This window comes from Gavialis gangeticus, unplaced genomic scaffold, assembly GCF_001723915.1.
Source record: "Gavialis gangeticus isolate Ggan-Ray unplaced genomic scaffold, GavGan_comp1, whole genome shotgun sequence".
NCBI classification, from domain to species: domain Eukaryota; kingdom Metazoa; phylum Chordata; order Crocodylia; family Gavialidae; genus Gavialis; species Gavialis gangeticus.
In genome coordinates, this window is record NW_017729004.1 from 3,239,040 (window position 1) to 3,246,090 (window position 7,051).

Below are 7,051 nucleotides of genomic sequence, written 5' to 3' on the forward strand. Positions count from 1 at the left end.
GTGAGTGCCATAACCATGCAGTTATGGGCTATTCTGTGCTGAGTTTCCCCAGTTTTTCCCGTTGGACCTGTTCCATTTTAAACAATGAATGAAGCAGTAATTAGAGCATGGATATGAATCGTAGTATACCTTACCCCTGAGAAGTTCCTGGACGGGCTCTTTGCTCTCCAGGGATGGGCCTTTCTCTATCTCTGTAGTTTTTGGCAAAAAACCCGAAAGTGTGTCCAATTTATTTGGATGTGGACTGGGAACTTTTTTGAAAGCTCAAAGCTTTCTGGGATGGGAAAAATGTTTCTCACCTGTATCTAATGGGAACCTTGCTCACCTTTAGCAAAACAGAGCTGTTGGGGAGGCATGCGCACAACATTGTACGGGTTTGCATAAGAGCCATATTCACCAGATTTGCCCTCCCTACACCCAAAAAAACAGGAGAAGTCATCCCACGAGGGGTTGCTGTGCCATCCCTGGCATAACCCCATTTCTACAGGACTACATTGCATCCATTGAAATATCCTGAGTGAGATTAAAAATGCAGATTGCCTCTTGGGATTGTTTGTTCCATACCTGACTCCTCCCCACCCACCTTTTATCTTTAAGTGGGGACTCCGGTCTGCATTCCCTTTAAAGAGAACAGATGATCTCTGGTTAAAGAAAACTCTAATAGGTGCAGAATTGTATGAATGGGTAAGAACAATGTAGACACGTTTCTCAGATCTAATCTTCTATGACCTCTGTGCAACTGTTAATGATTCTCAGAAAACCTCCGTGCATTTCCTCCTGTCCAGAGTCCAATACTTGCAAAGCAGAACATGGAAGGAAGTTCATGAGGATGATGAGATCAAGGGTGGGTCAACCACTGCTTCTCCCACTGACCAACACCACCTCATTGCTTCCACGTGTTCCCCCGTCTGTCTGTATGCATCTGTTGCCCATTGTCTGGTACTGAGATTGCAAGCTCTGCAGTCTAGGGGACTATCCTTTTTGTTTGTGTTTATGCATTGCTTAAAACAATGGGGCCCTGGTCCCTTAACGGAGAGCTCCCTAGCCCTGTCAGCACAGATAAATAGCAATCATAATAATTATAATCATTACTATCATCCTCATATCTAACAGCAACCATATTTAGTCACGTAATAGCCAAGCTCATGTAATAGCTGTACCCCTGACTAGTACCTCAACATTTTAAAAAATAAATAATTTGTGTCAACGGGCTGCACACAAATTTCTAAAGAAGCAGATTAAAATAAAAATTCTTGCTTAGAAAACATGATGTGGTAAGGAATGGAAAGCACCCAAGTGGGAGACCAACCCTACATGATGCTATTAACACCATGGCTGCAGGTTTGATCCTTGGTTGGACTAGATTAGGGGCTCCCAAACTGTGGCACACATGCCCCTGGGGGTACACAGGACATTTCTGGGGGGTACATGGGAGAAACTGTATAATGGTGGATTTAATTTTCATTATAATAATAATTGGTATTTACTCGCTGTAATTACAGTGCATCGGAGCAGACTCGATTAATTGAGCCTGCTGGAGTGTGGTAATTACTGCACTCCAGCAACCTCCCGCGTCTCATGTATCAGCATCCCCACACTTCAAAATGGTGGTGGGGGTGCTTTATTTAAAACTTGTTCGATGAGTGTTAGATAAAGAGCCCCCACTGCCATTTTAAAGCACAGGGATGCTGGTACACAAGACCCTCTGGGAGCTTTAATTAGAGCAGCTCTTAGAGCCACTATAATTAAAGTGTCCCTCCCCCACTCCTGGATCATATGTATAAATGCCCTAAGTCATTAAGTATGGTGGTGGGGATAGGCAGGCAGGTGGTAAATCTGGTAGGAGGTATGCAATAAGAAAAAGTTTGGGAACCTTTGGACTAGATGAGCTCTTCAGGTCCCTTCTAGCCTCACTTCTCTATGATGTGGCAGTTAGCTTTTCTATGGTCCATTAGTTCCCCTTTGTGTTCAGTCTTATCTGTACAATTGTGTAAGACGGGGAACTACAGATGGATGCTCAGAAAAAGAGTTACAGCTTCCTTGGTCATTTTGGGGAGTGTGTAATGACCATACACTCATTTTTGGTGGCAACTTTTTCAGGGGAAAATGTGGCTATGACACAAGTAAATACGGTTTTTAAACCCTTGAAAGCAAGGACAATAAACCAACATGAGGTCAAGGAGCATGTTTCTCACCCTCATTTCCATAACACCATGGTGTGGTTAAAACAAGGTCTCATGGAGCTCCTGTAGAGTTAACAGCCCAACATTAGAGCCCAAATGGCCAAGACAGGTAGCAGAGATGTGGTCACGGCCTACAACAGAAGCGGTCAAAGAAGACATGAAAATATTGACCCAATCTCTACGTGAAGTTCAGGGATCCTGACATGAAGTGGTGAGCTCTTGATTTCCAGAGATAAACCTGCCCAACAGATGTTGGATGGGAGCCTAGATGAGAAGGGGTCTGTTTTAGTACCAGTTCAGAGGAGGACCACATTTTTTTTTTCTGGGAAAGAAGATGTTACAGGATTCTTCTCAATGGGATGCTCTTTTGTTCCTGGCTTCACTTTGGCAATTACACGATTCAGGGCTTGATTCTTCCTCAGACTCAAACCATACCTTCGGCCTAATATCACCTTGGACTCAACTACGAGTTCCCCAGGACAGGTTGGGTGCTTGGCTCTGAATGGGGAGGGTGAAGGTGCTTAATGAACATGGGTGAGGGAGCTGCTCCAAGCCTAATGTATGGACCTGGGCCCAGAGACTTTGCATTGACGAGGCCAACAAGGACAATTCATCCAGACTATGAGAGTGAACCCCATGGACTATCGTTGGAGAGACACCTGAGTCTACTAGGTGTGACGCAAGTGGAGGAGAGGGAAAGGCAGGCTGGAGGAGAAGACAGGGAGCATGGCTGGATGGAGGCAGAAGTCTCTATAGTCATCACTGCTGCCAGTTATCATCCTGGGCAATGGCAGATCATGGGGCACATGGGAATTTGAGGCAGTAGCTGCATTACTCTGAAATCAAGCAGAAGGCAGGACAGGGTGGCACCTGAGAGGCTAACATGCTCAGAAAGGTGGCAGCTTTCATAGGTGGCAGCTGCCTATACAAGCTCATCCCTTTCTGAACAAGTTAGCCTCTAAGGTGTCACCCTGCCCTGGCTTCTGCCCAAAACCCAGACCAAAAGTACTAAATCCTCTCAAAAGTGCTTCTCAGAAGTCCCCGGATCACAAGTGGCGCACACCATTACTCATGGAAAGGATGCCCTTGGCTTTCAGGAAAGCACTCAGCTGAGGATCATTGTCGCCTCACTTCTAAGTCCATTTGCAGCATAACAGATGCTCTGTGGTTAAAGACACCCTAATAAAACAAAATCGCAGGGCTTAAGTAGACTCCTTCCCCTCATATGTCTCTAATCCTTTAAATTCCCCTTGCCAACTTAAAGGCAAAAGCCAATGTGGTCCTTGGCAGATCTGAAGTCAGCTATGCCAATTAAAACAAGGTAAGACTATGTCCCTGTTCCATATAATCAATGAATCATAGGAAAGTAGGGCTAGAAGGGACCCCAGGAGGTCACATCTCATTCAACTCCCTGCTCAAAGCAAAATAATTTCCATCTAAACTATCTCAAACAAGTGTTTGGCTGACTCACTCTTAAAATTGCACAAATACACCTTTCTAACAACTACCGAGCACTTTTGTCCCAAAACAGCCAAAACTGCCATAGGCAAAACAGGAGGAGGATGGCACTGCCCAGGCCCTGCCACTGCAAGGACAGAAGTAATTTGTTAAATGAACTCAAGATATCCAAGAAAGAGAACCATGCCCTGCACTGCAGAGAAAAGCAAATCCATGAATGTGGGGGTACAATTCCTTCCCGATCTCAAATGCGGTGATTACTTCGATCCTGAGCGGAGGGGCAAGACCTTCTAAGTAGGAAACTCTGGGTTTTACTGCACACTCCAGCCCTGGCTGCAATGAGGAAGGCAAAAAAACAAACCTTGATACCTGCAGCAACATGAGAAAAAAAAAATCCTTCTCAGCCCCATGGGGAAACTAGCAAAGTCCAGAAGTCTGGGAAATACTAAACACCCTCCTATAACCTAGGGACAAACAAGACAACTCCATACATCACATACCTCAAGAGGACAGGCACCACTGGAGCTGTCTGCCCAAAACCAAGTGGCCTCTTTATCATCTAAACAGCTGGCATTAATGGGCCCAACACCATTGGTTTCTAAGTGACTCTGCTGCTTGTAGATTTGTCAGTAAAGGCTAAGAGAAGCTACGCATAAATGCCAGGCTTTCTCTTCATCCCTTTAATGACAAAATATTGTGCCCTCAATGTAGAACTGCGCCCCACCCCTGCAGTCTATTATAATTTATCCTTGAGGACTAATATGTAATGGAGCATGACTGGTGCTGGATTAATGAGGGAAGTAGAAGGCATTAGAGTCGAGAGCATCCAGGCAGCTAGGGATGAGCAAATGCAATGCAGGTTTCCCACTGTGCCACCTGACTGTGCTCATAAATTGAAAGGCATGCAAACAGCTAAATATTTATATTTGATATTTAAAGGATATGACATAAGATAATGAGTCTTGATTGTTCTATGCCACCGTTCATGATCTGGAAACGGTGGGAGAAATGCATCTCCATGCAGAAGGTCAAGACAATGCACAGTTTCATAGTTTCATAGTTTCAATGCCTATCTAGTGGGCACGCCCGCCACGGCTTGCGTGCAGCTTGCCGGCTTTGGAGGTGCCCAGGGCCGGACCCTGGCCTATGAAGAAGGACCCCCTTGCAGTATGTTGGAGCAGCATCCGTGTCCACACAGGGGGGAAAAAAAGCCTACCGCATCCCTGCTTGGGACAACTGTGAGATCAGGGAATAGGGGCTTTGCAGGGGAGGGGCCGGAGAAAAGCAACCCCCCACCCCCTCCTTTCAGAGAAGTGGGTGAGAGTGTGCCCTACAAAATGGGGAGCTGTGCCTACTATTTTGAAAACGGGTTGTAGCATGTGAGTTATGTTATATTTTAGCTGGTAGATAATTTTATGGTTGTTATTTTCTATTGGAGCCTTGCTTTTTAATTTGTTGAGTATTATATTGGGAATCTGGTACTTACCTGCTGGAGGCCTGCACGGGATCGCTCGGTGGGTCTAGTGGCTTATCTTAAGGATCTCGGGGTCCTGGGTAAGGGGGCTGCTCTCCAAGCATACCCTGTGCAACCCCATTCCCAAATATAGTTATAAGTATGTGTATGCATAAGGGTATATAGTGGTTCATTTTCTCTAAAATGATCTATTGCTTTGGAATATATATATATATATTCTCTATAGAGCCACACCATACAAAGGGGTCTTAACTATATACAGAATTTATTTAATATATAAAGAATTATATACAACTATATAGTTGTGTATAGTTGCATATATAGTTGTATATAATTCTTTATATGTTAAATAAATCCTGTATATAGTTAAGACCCCTTTGTGGTGTGTGGCTCTATAGAGAATATACCAGTCTGTACCCGAGTCACAGCATCCCTCTCACAGCACTGCCGCCTTTCCACCTATCCCATCCAATTGAGGACGGGGCACACCCTTGGGTGTACCCGGGTTACACCTAGCTACCACTAAATGCTAGGGATCTGATCCCAAACCCACTGAAATCAGTTGAAAGTCACCTGAGCCTGTTGATACTGTGAGTACAAAGCCAAGGTGTCATTTCAGGGGAGTGTAAAGAGGTCCTTAGCCTTGAGGGGCTAAACCCATCTGCAGGTAGTTAGCAGCTAATGGTCTGCCTAGCTGGAGGGCTGGGAGCCAGCTGCAAATGATGACTAGTAAATAGGGGTAAGGCTGCAAGAGCATTAAAAAACTCCAGGAGCAGAGTGCAACGGGGAGAGAGAGGAGGGCTGTGTGCTGAGAGAAGCACAATCTGGGTGGCCCCTCTCTAGGTCTGGAGCAAGACCATGGGCTTTGTATTTATTTGTTACTTGCTTATTCTCCTTGTTTGCTACGGGGACAAGGTTGCACATGTACAAATAAACTGACTGGGAACCTGAACTGAGAACTGCCCGGCTTTGATGAGGAAGCTGCGTGAGTGTCCTGTGTATAGGAAGAATAGGATCGGATTCTGTCACCGAGGTCCGTGGTAACATTAGGGGAGTCACTTGGCTTCTCTAACACCTTCGTCCTCTCCCGATCTTCATGTCATCTCTATAGATTGCAAGCTTTTAGGGCAGGAAATGCATGTGCACTGCTAGGCCCATAGGTGTGGCATCCCATCTTTTACATGGATACTTCTTTCCACCTGTAAGTAGTCTGAGGATTGGTCGTGCCCATAATCACACCAGTAATTCGTGCATGGGCACTAAAAACACATGGGTTTTGTTCCAAAACCTGGACAACTGTGAATCTGCAATAGGGGAACAGCATAAGACAAATAATAGATATTGCAGAACAAATTTGCAGATGATACTAAAATGCATGAAGGTAGCAGCGCTGGCAAACTTTCTTTCAATGCCACAGCCAGCAGAATATCCATGAATACTCAGGCCCCGAGAGAAAGAGATTAATGACGATATCAAATTGTTGCTATTATTCCAGGCCTTTTCCCCACAAACATATTTCTCTCATCATTGTCTGGTCTTGAACTGAACCGTTATTGCACCTGGGTGGTGCCACAAGAGCTGTAAAAACCATCTGTGATGGCTTTTCTTCCTTTAGAATTATTCATATATATTTTCAGGAGAAGGTGGTCCAGCTTCCAGTGTATTCACAGACCCAATCCTCATTCAGGCCAGGCCTCAAAGGGACAGGTTGGAGATAGAAACTTGATCAGAGCCAATTTAAAGGGCTCTTTACACTGCCAGAGTGTTAGGAGGAGGGTCTTGTATAACTAAAAATCCCCCCCTTTTAAATGCCCTGAGGCCTGCCTGTATCAGCTCCACATTGCATTAACCTGTGTTTCTGCTGCAACTAGAAATATTTTCTTTTTTTTCATTCAGTGAACAACTTCAAGTTGAGCAAAGCACGGGGGGGGGGGGG